We start from the raw sequence: 25035 nt of genomic DNA on the forward strand, positions 1-25035 counted from the left end.
ACCCAAATGGGATGTTTCTGTTTTGTTCAGCACTATTGTAACTTACCCAGTGAGATGTAGAAGAAGAAGAACTTGCATTTATATAGCATCATTCACGACCTCAGGATGTCCCAAAGAGCTTTACAACCAATGAAGTACTTTAGAAGTGTAGTCAAGTGTAACGTCAGAAAATCAGCAGCCAATTTGCGCATGTAAGCCAAGCTGCAACAAGTAGGAAGTGAACCTCTGGATATCTTCAAGACACTAAATGGGAAAACTACACTCTTTATAACACAAAAAGAGAATTTTACTGAGTTAAAAGTAGCTTTTGCCTCTGAGAGGGGTGTTGTCAAGGAGAGCAATGATCCACATGGGAATAACCAATATTGCTATCCTTGAGACACTTGCTTTCTTTGGTTTCTGTCACGGAATTTCTTCTGCTCTAAATGTAACTTACCCCTACATGTGTATTAATAATTAGGAAAAAAATGCAGCATGCCCACAATTAATTGGGCCCATCCAGCCAATAACAATCTATTATCGTGCCTCCAGCCAGAAACCATTTTAAATCAGTTCTGGAAAAATGGAGACTCCATTCCCCAATCACCCAACTGAGATATTGCACGTTTTCTGGATGTCAGTAGGCTAGCATCAAAATTACCAATGCCTGGAATATCACCTCAAGGTTGGTCATATCAGACATCAGCCTAGTTGAAAACTGACAAAGCTCATTAGAGATACAAATTGGTTAATCAGCATCTAGACTCGAACCTGCAATCAGCGTGGCATGAAATGAGTGCACTAACCTCTATGCTACAAGTTAATTTATGTTGAAGGGGCATGGGTGCACAAACGCCATTTGTGCTGTATATATTTCTTTTTTGTTTTATAAAAGGAACTACATCTGCTAAATGGAACACAATCTATTTTACAACTTGTGTATGCCTTTCTATTGCAATTAATTTTTAAAAATTCAATGATTAACTCCTGTATTCTTCTCTATGATTTCAACTTCAAATCTGTATGCTGGAACAATCAAGATGAAATATGTTGCTTTAGGTCTGCTGTGACACTTGTTTCTGAAATATTCACATTGTTGCTTTCATTTATTTTAACTGACAGGGTTTTATTTACTCAAAGCAACTATGGGTGGTGTACTATAATTGGATATTGATATCTCATATTGATATAGGCCACCAATAAATTGCACGGCAACCCCTTCAAACATCAGTTGCCATCTAAGATGCTATGAAATGAATTAGTATGGGTATTTGGTGTCAGAAGCACATAGTGTGACCATGAAACAGTTACCCTAATTTTTACAACAGGAACCATGTTCAAACAAACAGAATTATTTATCCGGTCTTCTAAACTAACATGTAAAATCATCTTGTCAGTATTTTATGTACCTCAGATTTATGACTTAATAAATTTGCAAAAACAATAAGGTTCTTGAAACAAGCCCTTAATGCGTCATAATTGGGTGCAAATTCTAAATTTCAGAGACTTTTAACGTTTTTACAGTAACGTTATTTGTTAAACCTTTCAGCAATGTCAGATGTTTCACAGAGGCATTTTTACTAGGTTCTTAAACAGCACTTTAATAATATTTTAACACTATATACCTTTGCTTATTGGCAGTCTTTTGAAGCTCGACAAATCTTCATTGTTCACAACTTTCAACTTCCATATATTATAAAATAGACAAAAGAATGTACAATGCAGAGCTAAAAACAGTTTGCTGATTCACTGTGGTCTCTGAATGCACTAAAATGTAATATACAGAGGACATCTCTGTATGAAATGTATGAATACGAAGTTCTTTCACAAGCGTGATAGAACCATAAATCACGAGCCCTTCACCAGCAACTGAGTTATGCAGGGATTTTAGTTAACATTGTGGACTTCAACATTTTTGCCTACCCTCCCCCTCCCACTCTCAAAAGGCATGAGGATACAATTCTAAACCAGCCAGTGGCCCGCTGATATCTCAACCAAGTGGCCATTCTTCATGTATGTGCCTAGACATTGAGCAGCTGAAGACTATTCCACTGCAGGAAAAATCACTGCAGAGGTCAGTCATGCCCTCGCCTGATGTCTATTTTTGTGCATCGAATGAACACAGTTCCCAGTCTGGATTGCTTTTTTTTTTCCCATTCCTTAGGCAGGGACACTGAGGTCACAGAGACTAAATTATGTGCCGGAGCGGGACTTGACCCCCTACCTTTTGATTCGGAGGCAAGAGCCTTATCACTGAGCCCAAACTGATACTTAAGAGTAAGACATGTGAACAAGAACAAGTGCGCAATATGCAAATGTGTGTACATGTGCTTTGTCTATGTGTGCATAATCTGTAGGCAGATTGAATGCCAGGAGCTTGCTATGCATAATTAATGATGGGCAATCCCAGGAGCGCCAGTAGAATATAGGGCTCAATTTTGGCCACTAGAGATTTCTGGCGTACTTGCCAGAGATGCGCCAGTTTTCCACGCTTTGAAGTGCGCCACAAACCTTCGAACCGATTTTGGCCGCTGTCCCGGGCCTTCGAGCTGCTGGCGTGGCGTGGCGAATGGGTCTGTGGGCGGGGCCAGCGTCCTATGCTGGAAACAGTGCCAGGAAGCTGGACATGCGCAGTAGGATCGGGATTTGCCGTGATCGTGCATGCGCAGTAGAATCGGATCAGTGGGTAAGTGAGAAAGCTGCAGTTTCAACTGACCGCGCATGCGCAGTAGAATCGGGCTCCCGATACTTTGCTGCGTTTCTGCCTAGCCCTGCCTCTCCCTCCACCCCCAACCCTTCTCTTCAGCCACCCGATACTTTGCCGCGTTTCTGCCCAGCCAACCCAGCCCAGCCTCTCCCCGCCCCACACCCTCTTTACCTTACATATAAATAGAGAAACATAGGAAATAGGTGCAGGAGTAGGCTATTCGGCCCTTCGAGCCTGCACCACCATTCAATAAGATCATGGCTGATCATTCGCCTCAGTACCCCTTTCTTGCTTTCTCTCCATACCCTTTAATCCCTTTAGCCGTAAGGGTCATATCTAACTCCCTCTTGAATATATCCAATGAACTGGCAACAACAACTCTCTGCGTTAGGGAATTCCACAGGTTAACAACTCTGAGTGAAGAGGTTTCTCCTCATCTCGGTCCTAAATGGCTTACCCCTTATCCTTAGACTATGTCCTCTGGTTAGATGCAGGAACATTCTTCCTGCATCTAACCTGTCCAGTCCCGTCAGAATTTTATAGGTTTCCATTAGATCCCCTCTCATCCTTCTAAACTCCAGTGAATACAGGCCCAGTCGATCCAGTTTCTCCTCATATGTCAGTCCTGCCATCCCAGGAATCAGTCTGGTGAGCCTTTGCTACACTCCCTCAATAGCAAGAACGTCCTTCCTCAGATTAGGAGACCAAAACTGAACACAATATTCCAGGTGAGGCCTCACTAAGGCCCTGTACAACTGCAGTAAGATCTCCCTGCTCCTATGCTCAAATCCCCTAGCTATGAAGGCCAACATACCATTTGCCTTCTTCACCGCCTGCTGTACCTGCATACCAACTTTCAATGATTGATGTACCATGACACCCAGGTCTCATTGCACCTCCCCTTTTCCTAATCTGCCGCCATTCAGATAATATTCTGCCTTCATGTTTTTGCCAACAAAGTGGATAACCTCCACATTTATCCACATTATACTGCATCTGCCATGCATTTGCCCACTCACCTAACCTGTCCAAGTCACCCTGCAGCCTCTTAGCATCCTCCTCACAGCTCACACCGCCATCCAGCTTAGTGTCATCTGCAAACTTGGAGATATTACACTTAATTCCTTCATCTAAATCATTAATGTATATTGTAAAGAGCTGGGGTCCCAGCACTGAGCCCTGCGGCACCCCACTAGTCTCTGCCTGCCATTCTGAAAAGGACCCGTTTATCCCGACTCTCTGCTTCCTGTCTGCCAACCAGTTCTCTATCCACGTCAGTACATTACCCCCAATACCATGTGCTTTAATTTTGCACACTAATCTCTTGTGTGGGACCTTGTCAAAAGCCTTTTGAAAGTTCCAAGACACCACATGCACTGGTTCTCCCTTGTCCACTCGACTAGTTACATCCTCAAAAAATTCTAGAAGATTTGTCAAGCATGATTTCCCTTTCATAAATCCATGCTGACTTGGACCAATCCTGTCACTGCTTTCCAAATGCGCTGCTATTTCATCTTTAATAATTGATTCCAACATTTTCCCCACTACTGATGTCAGGCTAACCAGTCTATAATTACCCATTTTCTCTCTCCCTCATTTTTTTAAAAGTGGTGTTACATTAGCTACCCTCCAGTCCATAGGAACTGATCCAGAGTCGATAGACTGTTGGAAAATGATCATCAATGCATCCACTATTTCTAGGGCCACTTCCTTAAGTACTCTGGGATGCAGACTATCAGGCTCTTGGGATTTATCGGCCTTCAATCCCATCAATTTCCCGAACACAATTTCCTAACTAAAAAAAGGATTTCCTTCAGTTCCTCCTTCTCACTAGACCCTCGGTTCCCTAGTATTTCCGGAAGGTTATTTGTGTCTTCCTTCGTGAAGACAGAACCAAAGTATTTGTTCAATTGGTCTGCCATTTCTTTGTTCTCCATTATAAATTCACCTGAATCTGACTGCAAGGGACCTACGTTTGTCTTCACTAATCTTTTTCTCTTCACATATCTAGAGAAGCTTTTGCAGTCAGTTTTATGTTCCCAGCAAGCTTCCTCTCATAGTCTATTTTCCCCCTCCTAATTAAACCCTTTGTCCTCCTCTGCTGAATTCCAAATTTCTCCCAGTCCTCAGGTTTGCTGCTTTTTCTGGCCAATTTATATGGCACTTCCTTGGATTTAACACTATCCTTAATTTCCCTTGTTAGCCACAGTTGAGCCACCTTCCCAGTATTATTTCAACTTCAGACAGGGATGTACTATTGTTGAAGTTCATCCATGTGATCTTTAAATGTTTACCATTGCCTATCCACCATCAACCCTTTAAGTATCGTTCGCCAATCCACATCTCATACCATCGAAGTTACCTTTCCTTAAGTTCAGGACCCTAGTCTCTGAATTAACTGTGTCACTCTCCATCTTAATAAAGAATTCTACCATATTATGGTCACTTTTCCCTAAGGGGCCTCGCACAACAAGATTGCTAATTAGTCCTTTCTCATTACACATCACTCAGTCTAGGATGGTCAGCCCTCTAGTTGGTTCCTCAACATATTGATCTCGAAAACCATCTCTGATACACTTCAGGAAATCCTCCTCCACCGTATTGCTACCAGTTTGGTTAGCCCTATCTATATGTAGATTAAAGTCCCCCATGATAACTGCTGTACCTTTATTGCACGCATCCCTAATTTCTTGTTTGATGCGGTCCCAACCTCACTACTACTGTTTGGTGGTCTATACACAACTTCCACTAGTGTTTTCTGCCCTTTGGTATTCCGCAGCAACACCCCTACAGATTCCACTTCATCCAAGCTAATGTCCTTCCTTACTATTGCGTTAATTTCCTCTTTAACCAGCAACGCTACCCCATCTCCTTTTCCTTTCTGTCCATCCTTCCTGAATGTTGAATACCCCTGGATGTTGAGTTCCCAGCTTTGGTCATCCTGGAACCATGTCTCCGTGATGCCAATTATATCATATTCGTTAATTACTGCCTGTGCAGTTAATTCGTCCACCTTATTACGAATATTCCTCGCATTGAGGTACAGAGCCTTCAGGCTTGTCCTTTTAACACACTTTGCCCCTTTAGAATTTTGCTGTCATGTGGCCCTTTTTGATTTTTGCCTTGGGTTTCTCTGCCCTCCATTTTTACTTTTCTTCTTTCTATCTTTTCCTTCTGCCCCCATTCTACTTCCCTCTGTCTCCCTGCATAGGTTGCCATCCCCCTGCCATATTAGTTTAACCCCTCCCCAACAGCACTAGCAAACACTCCCCTTCGGACATTGGTTCCGGTCCTGCCCAGGTGCAGACTGTCCGGTTTGTACTGGTCCCACCTCCCCCAGAACCGGTTCCAATATCCCAGGAATTTGAATCCCTCCCTTCTGCACCACTCCTCAAGCCACGTATTCATCTGAGCTATCCTGTGATTCCTACTCTGACTAGCATGTGGTACTGGTAGCAATCCTGAGATTACTACCTTTAAGTTCCTACTTTTTAATTTAGCTCCTAGCTCCCTAAATTCATCTTGTAGGACCTCATCCCGTTTTTTACCTATATGCACCACGACAACTGGCTGTTCACCCTCCCCCTCCAAAATGTCCTGCAACCGCTCCGAGACATCCTTGACCCTTGCACCAGGGAGACAACATCCCATCCTGGAGTCTCGATTGCGGCCGCAGAAACGTCTAAGTATCCCCTTTACAATAGAATCCCTTACCACTATAGCTCTCGCACTCTTTTTCCTACCCTCCTGTGCAGCAGAGCCCTCCCCTGATGAGTCATCCCCCCCAGCAGTACCCTTCCTTCTCTTCAGCCTCTCGATGCGTCTTTGCTGGCCGCCCCTTTCCCAGGCTGAATGGCCTCCCATACAGGCCGGCCCGCTGCCTTCCTGGGCGGAGTTCAACTCAAGGTAGGATTTACTACAATTATTTATTTGCTATTCAATTGTTTACCTGAGTTCTTGATTTTTATTGAGATATTTCAACTTTTATTTGCAATGTTTGTTGCTTGGTGCTTGGATGCAGGTCCTTACTTGCTTACCTGCACCGATTTCTTAACTGCCCGCAAGGTTTTTCAGAGCTGGCCACATATGCTGACCCAAGTGGATTTGGAGTAACTTTTAGCTGGCCAGAATTGCTTAAATAGCCAAAACTGGCATAAGTGGCTGGGAATGCCCCCTTTTGAAAAAAAGAACCTGGACTAAAAAAAATCGTACCTAACTGAGTTACTTTAGAGCAAGTTGATTGGGGAAAATGGTGTTTTTTAACATACGGCAGAAAAACCAACTTACTCCAAAAAAATTGGAGCTAGTCATGGCCAAAATTGGGCCCATAGGCAGCGCATGTTAGTTAGCACTGTTACTGCCACCGGAGACACCAACAACAGAAAACCCCTCTTCTGGTGTTTTATATGGGCATTGAGTATTCCACATCGCGCCAAAAGTGGCTCATCCATGGCCTGAGACTTTGCCTGAAAGAAAGTGCTGGCTCTTTACATACAGTCGAGGAGGCGGGAGCTCGGAGCAGCGCGAGTCCGGGGTCGGCGAGAGGCCTATAAAGGCCAGCGGGAGTCAGGCAGTTCGATCAGTCAGTCGAGGAGGCGGGAGCTCGGGGCAGCGCGAGTCCGGGGTCGGCGAGAGGCCTATAAAGGCCAGCGGGAGTCAGGCAGTTCGAGCAGTCAGTCGAGGAGGCGGGAGCTCGGAGCAGCGCGAGTCCGGGGTCGGCGAGAGGCGTACCGGTGCAGCTACAGGGAGAAGGCAAAGAAAGAAACAAAGGTGACGTCACAGCCTAGGGGGTAAGTGATTGGCTGGTGATTGGTGAGTAGTTTTTCTTTTTCTTCTTATATTAGTCAGTAACTTTTAACATTGTTGTTGTCAATTTAAGTGTATCTAAGGGTTAAGTCATGGCAGGAGAGCTCGGTCGGGTGTTATGCTCCTCCTGTACCATGTGGGAACTCAGGGACACTTCCGGTGTCCCTGACGACTACGTGTGCAGGAAGTGTATCCACCTCCAGCTCCTGACTATCCGCGTTGCGGAGTTGGAGCTGAGGGTGGATTCGCTCTGGAGCATCCACGATGCTGAGAATGACGTGAGTATCACGTGTAGTGAGTTGGTCTTACCGCAGGGAAAGGGTCCACAGCCAGCTAGGGAATGGAAGACCAGCAGGAAGAGTAGTGCAAGGAAGGTAGTGCAGGGGTCCCCTGCGGTCATCCCCCTGCAAAACAGATACACTGTTTTGAGTACTGTTGAGGGGGATGACTCATCAGGGGAGGGCAGCAGCAGCCAAGTTCATGGCACCGTGGCTGGCTCTGCTGCACAGGAGGGCAAGAAAAAGAGTGGGACAGCAATAGTGATAGGGGATTCAATGGTGAGGGGAATAGATAGGCGTTTCTGCGGCCGCGACCGAGACTCCAGGATGGTATGTTGCCTCCCTGGTGCAAGGTTCAAGGATGTCTCGGAGCGGGTGCAGGACATTCTGAAATGGGAGGGAGAACAGCCAGTTGTCGTGGTGCACATTGGTACCACCGACATAGGTAAAAAAAGGGATGAGGTCCTACGAAACGAATTTTAGGAGCTAAATTAAAAAGTAGGACCTCAAAAGTAGTAATCTCGGGATTGCTACCAGTGCCACGTGATAGTCAGAGTAGGAATCGCAGGATAGCGCAGATGAATACGTGGCTTGAGCAGTGGTGCAGCAGGGAGTGATTCAAATTCCTGGGGCATTGGGACCGGTTCTGGGGGAGGTGGGACCAGTACAAACCGGACGGTCTGTACCTGGGCAGGACCGGAACCAATGTCCTAGGGGGAGTGTTTGCTGGTGCTGTTGGGGAGGATTTAAACTAATATGGCAGGGGGATGGGAACCAATGCATGGAGACAGAGGGAAACAAAAAGGAGGCAAAAGCAAAAGACAGAAAGGAGATGAGGAAAAGTGGAGGACGGAGAAACCCAAGGCAAAGAACAAAAAGGGCCACTGTACAGCAAAATTCTAAAAGGACAAAGGGTGTTAAAAAAACAAGCCTGAAGGCTTTGTGTCTTAATGCAAGGAGTATCCGCAATACGGTGGATGAATTAATTGTGCAAATAGATGTTAATAAATATGATGTGATTGGGATTACGGAGACGTGGCTCCAGGATGATCAGGGCTGGGAACTCAACATCCAGGGGTATTCAACATTCAGGAAGGATAGAATAAAAGGAAAAGGAGGTGGGGTAGCATTGTTGGTTAAAGAGGAGATTAATGCAATAGTTAGGAAAGACATTAGCTTGGATGATGTGGAATCTATATGGGTAGAGCTGCAGAACACCAAAGGGCAAAAAACGTTAGTAGGAGTTGTGTACAGACCTCCAAACAGTAATAGGGATGTTGGGGAGGGCATCAAACAGGAAATTAGGGGTGCATGCAATAAAGGTGTAGCAGTTATAATGGGTGACTTTAATATGCACATAGATTCGGCTAGCCAAACTGGAAGCAATACGGTGGAGGAGGATTTCCTGGAGTGCATAAGGGATGGTTTTCTAGACCAATATGTTGAGGAACCAACTAGGGGGGAGGCCATCTTAGACTGGGTGTTGTGTAATGAGAGAGGATTAATTAGCAATCTCATTGTGCGAGGCCCCTTGGGGAAGAGTGACCATAATATGGTGGAATTCTGCATTAGGATGGAGAATGAAACAGTAAATTCAGAGACCATGATCCAGAACTTAAAGAAGGGTAACTTTGAAGGTATGAGGCGTGAATTGGCTAGGATAGATTGGCGAATGATACTTAGGGGGTTGACTGTGGATGGGCAATGGCAGACATTTAGAGACCGCATGGATGAATTACAACAATTGTACATTCCTGTCTGGCGTAAAAATAAAAAAGGGAAGGTGGCTCAACCGTGGCTATCTAGGGAAATCAGGGATAGTATTAAAGCCAAGGAAGTGGCATACAAATTGGCCAGAAATAGCAGCGAACCTGGGGACTGGGAGAAATTTAGAACTCAGCAGAGGAGGACAAAGGGTTTGATTAGGGCAGGGAAAATGGAGTACGAGAAGAAGCGTGCAGGGAACATTAAGGTGGATTGCAAAAGTTTCTATAAGTATGTAAAGAGAAAAAGGTTAGTAAAGACAAACGTAGGTCCCCTGCAGTCAGAATCAGGGGAAGTCATAACGGGGAACAAAGAAATGGCAGACCAATTGAACAAGTACTTTGGTTCGGTATTCACTAAGGAGGATACAAACAACCTTCCGGTTATAAAAGGGGTCAGAGGGTCTAGTAAGGAGGAGGAACTGAGGGAAATCCTTATTAGCCGGGAAATTGTGTTGGGGAAATTGATGGGATTGAAGGCCGATAAATCCTCAGGGCCTGATGGACTGCATCCCAGAGTACTTAAGGAGGTGGCCTTGGAAATAGCGGATGCATTGACAGTCATTTTCCAACATTCCATTGACTCTGGATCAGTTCCTATGGAGTGGAGGGTAGCCAATGTAACCCCACTTTTTAAAAAAGGAGGGAGAGAGAAAACAGGGAATTATAGACCAGTCAGCCTGACCTCAGTAGTGGGTAAAATGATGGAATCAATTATTAAGGATGTCATAGCAGTGCATCTGGAAAATGATGACACGATAGGTCCAAGTCAGCATGGATTTGTGAAAGGGAAATCATGCTTGACAAATCTTCTGGAATTTTTTGAGGATGTTTCCAGTAAAGTGGACAAAGGAGAACCAGTTGATGTGGTATATTTGGACTTTCAGAAGGCTTTCGACAAGGTCCCACACAAGAGATTAATGTGCAAAGTTAAAGCACATGGGATTGGGGGTAGTGTGCTGACGTGGATTGAGAACTGGTTGTCAGACAGGAAGCAAAGAGTAGGAGTAAATGGGTACTTTTCAGAATGGCAGGCAGTGACTAGTGGGGTACCGCAAGGTTCTGTGCTGGGGCCCCAGCTGTTTACACTGTACATTAATGATTTAGATGAGGGGATTAAATGTAGTATCTCCAAATTTGCGGATGACACTAAGTTGGGTGGCAGTGTGAGCTGCGAGGAGGATGCTGTGAGGCTGCAGAGCGACTTGGATAGGTTAGGTGAGTGGGCAAATGCATGGCAGATGAAGTATAATGTGGATAAATGTGAGGTTATCCACTTTGGTGGTAAAAACAGAGAGACAGACTATTATCTGAATGGTGACAGATTAGGAAAAGGGGAGGTGCAAAGAGACCTGGGTGTCATGGTACATCAGTCATTGAAGGTTGGCATGCAGGTGCAGCAGGCGGTTAAGAAAGCAAATAGCATGTTGGCCTTCATAGCAAGGGGATTTGAGTACAGGGGCAGGGAGGTGTTGCTACAGTTGTACAGGGCATTGGTGAGGCCACACCTGGAGTATTGTGTACAGTTTTGGTCTCCTAACCTGAGGAAGGACATTCTTGCTATTGAGGGAGTGCAGCGAAGGTTCACCAGACTGATTCCCGGGATGGCGGGACTGACCTATCAAGAAAGACTGGATCAACTGGGCTTGTATTCACTGGAGTTCAGAAGAATGAGAGGGGACCTCATAGAAACATATAAAATTCTGACGGGGTTAGACAGGTTAGATGCAGGAAGAATGTTCCCAATGTTGGGGAAGTCCAGAACCAGGGGTCACAGTCTAAGGATAAGGGGTAAGCCATTTAGGACCGAGATGCGGAGGAACTTCTTCACCCAGAGAGTGGTGAACCTGTGGAATTCTCTACCACAGAAAGTTGTTGAGGCCAATTCACTAAATATATTCAAAAAGGAGTTAGATGAGGTCCTTACTGCTAGGGGGATCAAGGGGTATGGCGAGAAAGCAGGAATGGGGTACTGAAGTTGAATGTTCAGCCATGAACTCATTGAATGGCGGTGCAGGCTAGAAGGGCCGAATGGCCTACTCCTGCACCTATTTTCTATGTTTCTATGTTTCTATGTTTCTATGAGGAGAAACTTCTTCACCCAGAGAGTGGTGAACCTGTGGAATTCTCTACCACAGAAAGTAGTTGAGGCCAATTCACTAAATATATTCAAAAGGGAGTTAGATGAAGTCCTTGCTACTCGGGGGATCAAGGGTTATGGCGAGAAAGCAGGAAGGGGGTACTGAAGTTTCATGTTCAGCCATGAACTCATTGAATGGCGGTGCAGGCTAGAAGGGCTGAATGGCCTGCTCCTGCACCTATTTTCTATGTTTCTATCCTTGAAGTTACTTCACAGGTCTGAATTAACATTTTTAAATAAACTTTGAAGGAGAAATTCAGGAGCTTCTCGTTTGGGATGATGACTTTCAAAAGGAAAAAAATCTTAGCACCAGGCGCCAATCTTTTTCTACTTTAACAAAATTCAGCATTCGTGCTCCAGGAAGGAAGTGGAGCGCTAATTCAGGCGCCCCATTTCCTTGAGGCAGCAGGCAGGGCGGTGAGTTCAGCAGCGCTGCACACTGGGCCGTGCAGCGTTTCCGCGTTGAAAGACTCCTTCCCTCCCTTAAAGGGAAAGACCATCGCTACAGGCGCTGCGAAATGAAAACTTATTTCTTCCCGACGGCAGCCGCGATCCAGCCTGATCAGCCCGACGCACTAAAGCAAAGTGCCGGGCTGATCAATCGCGGGCAACGAAGAGCGACAACAAACCTGAAAGAGAGCAGTTACATTTTTTTTCACCTTATCTTGACCACCTCGCTTTTAATCATCGTCCTCGAAGCGCCCGGCCTCCCAATGGATGCCTCCTGCAGCTGCCGGTGTTTTTGCCTGGCGATGCTGCAGAGGGTGGAATGCAAGTTCGGGTCTGGGACGCAACAGCGATGACATCACAATCTCCGGGTGAAGGAAATCGGGGCGCAACGCCGTACTGCCGCCGCAAACCTCCCGCCGAATATGGCAGGAGTCGATGTTATCACCGTGCTCAGTTGGTACCTGGTTAGCACCCCATTATCACCGCCTAGAGGTGTTAACGGGAGGTGCAAGTGAAGGCCAATTTCTAGGCCCTTGTCTTTCTGTTAGGTGACCATAAATGATACTGAGCAAACACCACAGATAAAACTTTCAGTTGTGCTTAGATGCAAGGGGGGGCATATTGACTTTGTGCTTTGGTGTAAAACAGATGATAACGAGTTGGCAGCCCATTTTACATCTCTCCCCATTTTAATTCCCCCTGTAGTCAATGGGGAGAGATGTAAAACAAGTTGCCGACTCACTACCACCTGTTTTACACCATTGCACTAAGTCAAAATTACCTCCAAGCTGTGCAATTCTTGTTCTGTTTGCAAGTGCCTGTGGGCACACCACATCTAATTTCTCCCTCCATGATTTATTTGTGTATACCGATGATATACACAAGGGATGCCATATGAAACAGGAGTGTGTTGGGCCCTTGGTTTTCCCATTGGTGGTTTTCCACTGCAATTCACTCAGATTTTATTTAGATGCACCCTGACAAATATGTTGAAATCCAGCTGTGAGCTTCTAACTCTTTGGGCCTATAGCAAGGGAATATTTCCCTGATCATTCAAAACGTGATGAAACAAAAAACATAGCAACTTTGAGTTTTAAACTCAAACATTGCTATAATTGTGGCCATAGATAACGTTAAGATATAATACGAATCGTATGTATGCAGAAACATGGGGTTCCTAGATAGCAGCTCACCAGTAAACACCTTTTGAAATAGCTACATAGAACTGAAAAGGTATTGGACCTCCTGTGAAATGGAAAGAACCTACTTGCACCCTCCGTAAACTTGAGCTCATCCAAAACTCTACTGTCCATATCCTAACTCGCACAAATTCCCGTTCATCCATCAGCCCTGTGCTCATGGGACCTACATTGGCTCCCAGTCTGGCAATGCTTCGATTTGAAAATTCTCATCTTGTCTCACCCCTCCCTATGTCTGTAATCTCCTCCAGCCATAGAACCCGCTGAGATTTCTGCGCTCCTCCAATTCTGGCCTCTTGTGTATCCCCGATTTTAATCGCTTCACCATTAGCGGGAATGCTTTCAGCTGCCTAGACTCTAAGCTCTGGAATTCCCTCCCTAAACCTCTCTGCCTCTCCCTCCTCCAGTAAGACGCTCCGTAAAGCCTACCACTGACCAAGCTGTTGATCACCTGTCTGAATATTTGTATGTGGCTCGGTATCAAATTTTCTTTTATAACGCTCCTGTGAAACTCCTTAGGACATTTTACTACATTAAAGGCGCTGTACAAATGCAACTTGTTCTTGTTGTTGTGGAGGAGCTACGTTAGGGAGATGGGGATGGTAAGGTGGAAAAGGTCCTGCTAAGATTATCACCTTTCCTCCAACATAGCCGTTTGTCCTGCACCATGCTTGTTCACACTGCAACTTCTCATCAACAAGAGCCAGCTACTGTTCAGAGGGAGAAGGGTGTCAGTAGGCTCCCAATGCCTCAATGTGATTACAATCACGAAACGTGTCAAAGAACCAAGCAAACGATATCAGTTATACAAGATTAAGTTTAACGGTGGGGGCAGGAGCTTAAAAGGTACCTAGAAAAATCAGCACTAGAATGAGCAGAATATCTTGATCCAAGCACTGATGTTTACTTAATTAAAGCATTTTTTTTTTAAACAAGACAAACAAAAATAGTGACTGCTTCCATACAACATTATTTAAGAACTTTTACAATTAAAAAGAATAGGGACAGTCCGACAGCTAATCGAGGAACCTTTTTATTTTAAGAAGAGGGCCTTGTCCTAGTGACATTATCCACGTTTAAACTGTACATTTACAAAAAAGGAACTTTTGGTTAAATATTAAATAGCACTACTTCATCTTAAACTAATCTTGCTGCCATGAAGAAAGATTTTTTAAATTCACTTGGTTGCAGAGGAGGGAGGGAAAAATAAAAACAGAAGAAGAGGTGGCAAGCTAGATGTACAATAAGTGCAACACCAAATTTCTTAAACCATTTAAAAATGTGAGGGATTTAGCTTTTATCCAATTAACTAGTGCCTTCCTTCGGATTAGAAAAGAAATACTTTATAATTTAGCCCATGGTTGTTTAGTAATTTGGCTCTGTGGTATGTAAGCTAATGCAGGGTAGCAGCTCCAGCCTCTTGTTCTTCGTTTCTTATTACTGAATTATAATTCAATGATTACCTTAGATCACAAGCTATTCATAAATCAGGGTCTGACATATGATGAAAAATTGTATTAATATATGAAACTTATTATATAGTCTGAAATGCTCTCTTGATAAATTACATTGTTCAGGCTTGACAATGATTGCATTTAAGACGTTATTTCTGTTTGTGGTTTTATAGACTCAAATATTCTTCATTAAAAAAAATTTGAAGTACTGCGCTGTGTTCTTGAGTCAGAGGGCACGGGTTGCAAATGGCAAACGCACAGCCTTACCCGATTCACTGGTAGCAACATGGGACCAAAATAAAAAAGGATTGATGCACTGAAAAGCTTCTGCTGCAATTTTTTGTGGGGGTTTGATGAACAACATAGTTTTGCTTTCAATGATCCAAACTGGCTATTTTCCTCAAGCACACATATCCACAATTCAAACTAATATGTATGTTGTAACAGCTAAAAATGAAGTTGCAAATCCAATGTATGAAGTTTAATTTAAACTGAAAGGCGTTTAAATTGTTTTAGCTGATATAGTAGATGCCTTTTTAACGAAGGCTGATGGAGTTACTTGTGCAGTAGATGGTATTATTTACATTATGTACTTTAATAGCTTATTCTGATAAGGACACATTTTGATAGGTTAACATTCTTTAGAAACAGAAATCACGCTCTTAATATTTAAAATAAAATTACTATAAATATCAATGCAAACATTTTTCCTTCATTTATTCCATCATTATTAGGAGTGGATATATCAGTTTGCACTGAGTAGTTTGTATAGACCGGTCCTAAACGGCACTTCAATATGAACATATCTGTTAATCGAATTTTGCTGTGAAATTTAAAAAAGAAAAATCAGAGTCAACCTTTGGTCTACAATTTAATCACATTCATCAAAGTAAAAAAGCTGGTAGCTAAGTTTGTTTCTGGGATTCTCTGTGGAATGCAGACACTTCCACAGGGAAAGAAGAGGGGAAAAAAGACAAATAAACAGTTTATGAGGCACAAGATGTTCTCGATCACTTCTTAGTGAAGAGTCACAGAAATAGTACAGTATTGGCATAAAATTATTAGACATCTAGTGTCTCCTCTCTTGTTTCTGAAAAGTATGACACTGGAGAATTAAAACAAAAACAGGAAAAGGGAGAAAAAAATATTAAATACTTTCTCCTTCCCGTTCTCAAGAAAACACATCAGCATATTTAACCTGTATCAAGTGAACAATTTATAGGTTATTACTGAAAATTAGGTTAACATCTGGAAACAATTTGATCACGTTGTGTAGTTTTTTTTTCTTCATTACTTGAGTTGGAAAAATAACGTGTGCACTCCACCCGCATTGTGTACTATTACAAATGATTCTATCCCACACCATTATGCAGTAATTCGATTAATAGATATGTTGATATTGAAGTGCCTTTTCGGATCAAAACTGGTATAGCTACTTCTGCAATAAATGAAGGAAAAATGTTTGTTTTGATACTTAGCGTAATTTTATTTTAAATATTGAGTGTGATTTTTGCTTTTAAAAGATCATTAAGCTATCAAAATGTGTCCCTTGCTATTAACATAGTAATTAATGTAAAATATACCACCTATGGCACAAGTAACTCCAGCCAGCCTTAGTTAAAAAAGCATATATATCATCCAAAACAACTTAAGTGTCTCTGTTTAAATTAAACTTCATAGTGCGTGCAGTATTGGAAGCTGCACTGAAATACCAGCTCTAATTCTGCTTGTGTATTCTTTCCACATTATGACAGGGTTTCACTGGTATGTAGAAATGGAGACAAGATTACTCTACACCAACAGTAATGGAAAACTAAAAACTATTAAAAACAGCCGCTTAATAAAAATGCCTTTAAATGAATAATAATTCTACCTTATTTAAGGAACAGTTCTTTATCGCACTTCTTTAGATAAACTCATTTACATGCAGAACATTGCAGATAGAGTGATTCCTCACTCGTCTGGGATCAAGGAGTCAGAAGTGTGGGCATCTCCATCATTTTTGTATATTTTGCATATTTTGCCTGCGCTTTTATTTTTACTTTTGAAGGAAAGGTAAGCTTTTATTGATAATTGATAATTCCAGTCCTCATTATGACCAGCTATTCTGTAAGCAAAGGCTATTTGATATCTGTTGTTGTGTCTGAGTTTAAAAAGTACCGTCCCTCCCAATTTTCTGAAAGTAATACTGAAAGTCCCACATATTTCACCAAAGTGGCTGTTCTTCAAACCAGGTCCAGTGACCCTGGAGTGTTGGCAGGTTGCCAGGCATTGGGGAAATCACAACGTAGCATAGTCCTATTCACACGTGCATTTTCCAGCAAGGGGACACAGGATAGCAATTAGAACAAAGAATCCTGGCTATTTTTTTTTTAATCCTCTTAAATTTAAGAATGCTCAATCCAACTGTCCTGCCCCCTAAGTAGTTTCTTAATAAAGAAGAACTCTTTATAGATGATACAGAAACATAGAAACATAGAAAATAGGCCCTTCTAGCCTGCACCGCCATTCAATGAGTTCATGGCTGAACATGAAACTTCAGTACCCCATTCCTGCTTTCTCGCCATACCCCTTGATCCCCCGAGTAGTAAGGACTTCATCTAACTCCCTTTTGAATATATTTAGTGAATTGGCCTCAACTACTTTCTGTGGTAGAGAATTCCACAGGTTCACCACTCTCTGGGTGAAGAAGTTTCTCCTCATCTCGGTCCTAAATGGCTTACCCCTTATCCTCAGACTGTGACCCCTGGTTCTGGACTTCCCCAACATTGGGAACATTCTTCCTGCATCCAACCTGTCCAAACCCGTCAGAATTTTAAACGTTTCTATGAGGTCCCCTCTCACTCTTCTGAACTCCAGTGAATACAAGCCCAGTTGATACAGTCTTTCTTGATAGGTCAGTCCCACCATCCCGGGAATCAGTCTGGTGAATCTTCGCTGCACTCCCTCAATAGCAAGAACGTCCTTCCTCAAGTTAGGAGACCAAAACTGTACACAATACTCCAGGTGTGGCCTCACCAAGGCCCTATACAACTGTAGCAATACCTCCCTGCCCCTGTACTCAAATCCCCTCGCTATGAAGGCCAACATGCCATTTGCTTTCTTAACCGCCTGCTGTACCTGCATGCCAACCTTCAATGACTGATGTACCATGACACCCAGGTCTCGCTGCACCTTCCCCCTTCCTAATCTGTCACCATTCAGATAATAGTCTGTCTCTCTGTTTTTACCACCAAAGTGGATAACCTCACATTTATCCACATTATACTTCATCTGCCACGCATTTGCCCACTCACCTAACCTATCCAAGTCACTCTGCAGCCTCATAGCATCCTCCTCGCAGCTCACACTGCCACCCAACTTAGTGTCATCCGCAAATTTGGAGATACTGCATTTAATCCCCTCGTCTAAATCATTAATGTACAATGTAAACAGCTGGGGCCCCAGCACAGAACCTTGCGGTACCCCACTAGTCACTGCCTGCCATTCTGAAAAGTACCCGTTTACTCCTACTCTTTGCTTCCTGTCTGACAACCAGTTCTCAATCCACGTCAGCACACTACCCCCAATCCCATGTGCTTTAACTTTGCACATTAATCTCCTGTGTGGAACCTTGTCGAAAGCCTTCTGAAAGTCCAAATATACCACATCAACTGGTTCTCCTTTGTCCACTTTACTGGAAACATCCTCAAAAAATTCCAGAAGATTTGTCAAGCATGATCTCCCTTTCACAAATCCATGCTGACTTGGACCTATCATGTCACCATTTTCCAAATGCACTGCTATGACATCCTTAATAATTGATTCTATCATTTTACCCACTACTGAGGTCAGGCTGACCGGTCTATAATTCCCTGCTTTCTCTCTCCCTCCTTTTTTAAAAAGTGGGGTTACATTGGCTACCCTCCACTCGATAGGAACTGATCCAGAGTCAATGGAATGTTGGAAAATGACTGTCAATGCATCCGCTATTTCCAAGGCCACCTCCTTAAGTACTCTGGGATGCAGTCCATATGAAGGAACACATCACACACGAAGTCTGTTGTTACAGTTGTTGCCATTTAGTTTCATTTCTCACCACTACTCATTTCTTTTTGTTGTAAAACTTTCCAAACCATAGCTTTATTTGTTGTGTAGGTACACCGACAGTTTATGCAATGCTGGAGGAAGCCATTGTAGTGCGTCTGGACTTCGAGGTGGTCCCTTCACGGAATCCATTGCTGAATCTGCAATACACCACCTTCAGGTGTGTCATGTGATCTGTACCAGTTGCATTTCTCCTTTTGGCCTTGGCACTCCAGTCATACTTCCTCTTGGCAGGGTAGGCACTTTTACCACAGGTCAATTTCTGCAGGTGAAACGCATTAGCCCCACACCGCTGGCAAACAGTGTGGGCCTTCGGAGAGGCGGGAGTGCGTCAGAGGCAGGCCTATAAAAGGCCCAACACGGCGGCATGTCGGGTAGTTCGGAGAGGCAGGAGTGCGTCGGAGGCAGGCCTATAAAAGGCCCAACACGGTGGCATGTCGGGTAGTTCGGAGAGGCAGGAGTGCGTCGGAGGCAGGCCTATAAAAGGCCCAACACGGCGGCATGTCGGGTAGTTCGGAGAGGCAGGAGTGCGTCGGAGGCAGGCCTATAAAAGGCCCAACACGGCGGCATGTCGGGTAGTTCGGAGAGGCAGGAGTGCGTCGGAGGCAGGCCTATAAAAGGCCCAACACGGTGGCATGTCGGGTAGTTCGGAGAGGCAGGAGTGCGTCGGAGGCAGGCCTATAAAAGGCCCAACACGGTGGCAGTTCGGGTAGTTCAGAGAGGCAGGAGTGCGTCGGAGGCAGGCCTATAAAAGGCCCAACGTGGTGGCAGTTCGGGGAGGCCTACAGGTGCAGCTGCAGCAGGGAGGCAAAAAAGTAGAAAGAAATCGAAAGGTGAAGTCACAGCCAAGGGGGTAAGTGATTGGTAAGTAGTTTTTCTTTTTCTTTTCTATATCAGTAAGTAACCTTTTAACATTGCCGTTGCCCAATTAAGTTAATCTAAGGGTTAAGTTATGGCAGGAGAGCTCGGACACGTGTTATGCTCCTCCTATACTATGTGGGTACTCATGGACGCTCCCGGTGTCCCTGACGACTACGTGTGCGGGAAGTGTATCCGCCTGCAAATCCTGACGGACTGCATTGCGGCACTGGAGCTGCGGGTGGATTCATTCTGGAGCATCCACGATGCTGAGAATATCGTGAATAGCACGTTTAGCGAGTTGGTCTTACTGCAGATAAAGGGTACACAGCCAGATAGTGAACGGAAGACCAATAGGAAGAGCAGTGCAAAGAAGGTAGTGCAGGGGTCCCTCTTTGAGTACTGCTGAGGAGGATGACTCATCAGGGGAGAGCAGCAGCAGCCAAATTAATGGCACCATGGCTGGCTCTGCTGCACAGGAGGGCAGGAAAAAGAGTGGGAGAGTGATAGTGATAGGGGATTCAATTGTAAGGGGAATATATAAGCGTTTCTGCGGCCGCAACCGAGACTCCAGGATGGTATGTTGCCTCTCTGGTGCAAGGGTCAAAGATGTCTCTGAGCGGGTGCAGGACATTCTGAAAAGGGAGGGTGATCAGCCAGTTGCCGTGGTGCATATAGATACCAACGATATAGGTAAAACACGGGATGAGGTCCTACAAGACGAATTTAGGAGCTAGGAGTTAAATTAAAAAGTAGGACCTCAAAAGTAGTAATCTCAGGATTGCTACCAGTGCCACGTAGGAGTGTAGGAATCGCAGAATAGTTCAGATGAATACGTGGCATGAGCAGTGGTGTATAAGGGAGGGATTCAAATTCCTGGGGCATTAGAACTGGTTCTGGGGGAGGTGGGACCAGTACAAACCGGACGGTCTGCACCTGGGCAGGACCGGAACCAATGTCCTATGGGGAGTGTTTGCTAGTGCTGTTGGGGAGGAGTTAAACTAATTTGGCAGGGGGAGGGCAACCTATGCAGGGAGACAGAGGGAAATGAAATGGAGTCAGAAGCAAAAGATAGAAAGGAGAATAGTAAAAGTGGAAGGCAGAGAAACCTAAGGCAAAAAACAAAAAGGGCCACATTACAGCAAAATTCTAAAGGGGCAAAGTGAGTTAAAAAGACAAGCCTGAAGGCTCTGTGCCTCAATGCGAGGAGTATTCGGAATAAGGTGGATAAATTGACTGCGCAGATAGCAGTTAACGGATACGACGTGATTGGCATCATGGAGACATGGCTCCACGGGTGGGAACTCAACATCCAAGGGTATTCAGCATTTAGGAAGGATAGACAGAAAGGAAAAGGAGGCGGGGTGGCGTTGCTGGTTAAAGATGAAATCAATGCAATTGTAAGGAAGGACATTAGCTTGGATGATGTGGAATCGGTATGGGTGGAGCTACAGAATACCAAAGGGCAGAAAACATTAGTGGGAGTTGTGTACAGGCCACCAAATAGTAGTAGTGAGGTTGGGGATAGCACCAAACAAGAAATAAGGGAGGTGTGCAATAAAGGTACAGCAGGAATCATGGGCGACTTTAATCTACATATAGATTGAACTAACCTAATTGGTAGCAATGCGGTGGAGGAGGATTTCCTGGAGTGTATTTGGGATGTTTTTCTAGACCAATATGTCGAGGAACCAACCAGAGAGCTGGCCATCCTAGACTGGGTGATGTGTAATGAGAAGGGACGAATTAGCAATTTTGTTGTGCGAGGCCTCTTGGGGAAGGGTGACCATAATATGGTAGAATTCCTTATTAAGATGGAGAGTGACAAAGTTAATTCAGAAACTAGGGTCCTGAACTTAAGGAATGGTAACTTCGATGGTATGAGGTGTGAATTGGCTAGAATAGACTGGCAAAGGATATTTAAAGGGTTGACGGTGGATAAGCAATGGCAAACATTTGAAGATCACATGGATAAACTTCAGCAATTGTACATCCCTGTCTGGAGTAAAAATAAAACGGGGAAGGTGGCTCAACCATGGCTACAAGGGAAATTAAGGATAGTGTTAAAACCAAGGAAGAGGCATATAAATTTGCTAAAAAAAACAAACTTGAGGACTGGGAGAAATTTAGAATTCAACAGGAGGACCAAGGGTTTAATTAAGAGGGGGAAGATAGAGTACGAGAGTAAGCTTGCAGGGAACATAAAAACTGACTGCAAAAGCTTCTATAAATATGTGAAGAGAAAAAGATTAGTGAAGACAAACTTAGATCCCTTGCAGTCGGTTTCAGGTGAATTTATCATGGGGAACAAAGAAATGGCAGATCAATTGAACCAATACTTCGGTTCTGTCTTCACGAATGAAGACACAAATAACCTTCCGAATGTACTAGGGGACAGTGGGTCTAGTGAGAAGGAGGAACTGAGGGATATCCTTATTAGGCGGGAAATTGTGTTAGGGAAATTGATGGGATTAAAGGCCGACAAATCCCCAGCGCCTGATAGTCTGCATCCCAGAGTACTTAAGGAAGTGGCCCTAGAAATAGTGGATGCATTGGTGATCATTTTCCAACAGTCTATCAACTCTGGATCAGTTCCTATGGACTGGAGGGTAGCTAATGTAACCCCACTTTTTAAAAAAGGAGGGAGAGAGATAAAATGAGTAATTATAGACTGGTTAGCCTGACATCAGTAGTGGGGAAAATATTGGAATCAATCATTAAGGATGAAATAGCAGCGTATTTGGAAAGCAGTGACAGGATCGGACCAAGTCAGCATGGATTTATGAAAGGGAAATCATGCTTGACAAATCTTCTGCAATTTTTTGAGGATGTAACTAGCAAAGTGGACAAGGGAAAACCAGTGGATGTGGTGCATTTGGACTTTCAAAAGGCTTTTGACAAGGTCCTGCATAAGAGATTGGTGTGCAAAATCAAAGCACATTGTATTGGGGGTAATATACTGACGTGGATAGAGAACTGGTTGGCAGACAGGAAGCAGAGAGTCGGGATAAATGGGTTCTTTTCAGAATGGCAGGCAGTGACTAGTGGAGTGCCGCAGGGCTCAGTGCTGGGACCCCAGCTCATCACAATATACATTAACGATTTAGATGAAGGAATTAAGTGTAAAATCTCCAAGTTTGCAGATGACACTAAACTGGGTGGCGGTGTGAGCTGTGAGGAGGACGCTAAGAGGCTGCAGGGTGACTTGGACAGGTTAGGTGAGTGGGCAAATGCATGGTAGATGCAGTACAATGTGGATAAATGTGAGATTATCCATTTTGGGGGCAAAAACACAAAGGCAGATTATCTGAATGGTGGCAGATTAGGAAACGGGGAAGTGCAACAAGACCTGGGTGTCATGGTACATCAGTCACTGAAAGTGGGCATGCAGGCGGTAAAGAAGGCAAATGGTATGTTGGCCTTCATAGTTAGGGGATTTGAGTATAGGAGCAGGGAGGTCTTACTGCAATTGTACAGGGCCTTGGTGAGGCCTCATCTGGAATATTTTGTTCAGTTTTGGTCTTCTAATCGGAGAAAGGACATTCTTGCTGTTGAGGGAGTGCAGCAAAGGTTCACCAGACTGATTTCAGGGATGGCTGGACTGACATATGAGGAGAGACTGGATCAACTGGTCCTTTATTCATTGGAGTTTAGAAGGATGAGAGGGGATCTCATAGGAACATATAAGATTCTGACGGGACTGGACAGGTTAGATGCGGGAAGAATGTTCCCGATGTTGGGGAAGTCCAGAACCAGGGGACATAGTCTTAGGATAAGGTGTAGGCCATTTAGGACTGAGATGAGGAGAAACTTATTCACACAGAGTTGTTAACCTGTGGAATTCCCTGCCGCAGAGAGTTGTTGATGCCAGTTCATTGAATATATTTAAGTGGGAGTTAGATGTGGCCCATACGGCTAAGGGGATCAAGGGGTATGGAGAAAAAGCAGGAAAGGGGCACTGAAGGAATGATTAGCCATGATCTTATTGAATGGCGGTGCAGGCTCGAAGGGCCAAATGGCCTACTCCTGCACCTATTTTCTATGTTTCTATGTTGTTTTACCTCTGACCAAATGACGATTTTCCCTTCGTCATTTTCACCTCCCTTTTTCCTGTGGAATGTCACTTTATCTATTATTACTGAAAACAGCTTGCATTCATGTATAACCTTTAATGTAGTAAAAATGCCACAAGGTGCTTCACAGGAGCGTTAACAAAATTTGACACAAGGAGATATCAGGGCAGGTGACCAAAAGCTTGGTCAAAGAGGTAGGTTTTAAGAAGCATGTTAAAGGAGGAGAGGTAGACAGACGGAGAGGTATAGGGAGGGAATTCCAGAGCTTAGGGCCTAGGCAGCAGAAGGCACTGCTGCAAATGGTAGAGCAATGAAAATTGGTTTCCTTTTCTAAACTAAATTTTCAGCCTTACATCAGTCGACTGCAAGCTTTTCACTTCCTTTTTAGTGGGCAATATGAGCAAATCCTCCTTAAAACTGCAGAGGCAATCAGAGCAGATAAGTGACCAGATTACTTTTTAGCAATAGTACTAGAATAAAAATCACCTTGAACGTTTCTGACTTGGAAACTAGATTGTACTGGACTGAACCCCACTATTATACCATTCTTTGTCATTCTATTAGTTGCTAAAATAAAACAAACAGTAACAAGAATCCACTGCTTTACAGCTTCCTGCTAAGGATTTATGACTTCTAAAGAAATCATTCTTCCGCGGGACAATTTGGTTTCAATTGTGTTAAAATGAAGTAACCTTTAGACAAATTCAGCATCCCTTAAACATACACCACCCAGTGATAAAAATGAAGTTAATAATTTTGAAAACATGAGGATAATCTGTTACATTTTCTTTAGAAAGAATAAAGCAGATTTTTTTTTTAAAAATACAATCTCAATTATTTTATTTCTATAAATAATAAAATGCACTTGGAAATCTTTGATAATTTTACTATTTCCTAATCACTTCACTGAGCACTCTGTCTTTAGATAACCTAACTGCAAATGGAAAGACAGAAAGACATCTCAATTTGCACAGAAACATAATTCTGTATATATATATATATATATATATATATATATATATTGTGGAGTCCAAACAAAGAAAACATTGCAAAAAGAATGCAGAGGCAGTGGAGACTCTTGATTGAGGTGTTCGGGTTTGAGTTCCAGTTTCAAGCTGTCATTTTCCGTCACCTACCCTCATTAGGCAAGCTTTGGCAGCTCTTGGCTCGGCCAACGTGGATGAAGGACTGCACATGCTTAGCATTCAATCTCGGGGAGGAGTAAAAACAAGGGTGAACTCG

At 43.8% G+C, this 25035-nt stretch overlaps 1 protein-coding gene and 1 pseudogene across 3 annotated transcripts in view; both read right to left on the reverse strand.

The window, feature by feature from the left end:
• Positions 1-25035, reverse strand: part of znf407 (zinc finger protein 407) — a 732915-nt gene that overhangs the window by 333558 nt on the left and 374322 nt on the right. The window lies entirely within an intron of this gene.
• LOC139254498 (large ribosomal subunit protein eL37-like) lies at positions 18927-23813 on the reverse strand (annotated as a pseudogene).

Source organism: Pristiophorus japonicus, chromosome 1 (assembly GCF_044704955.1).
Source record: "Pristiophorus japonicus isolate sPriJap1 chromosome 1, sPriJap1.hap1, whole genome shotgun sequence".
Classification (NCBI taxonomy): Eukaryota; Metazoa; Chordata; class Chondrichthyes; family Pristiophoridae; genus Pristiophorus; species Pristiophorus japonicus.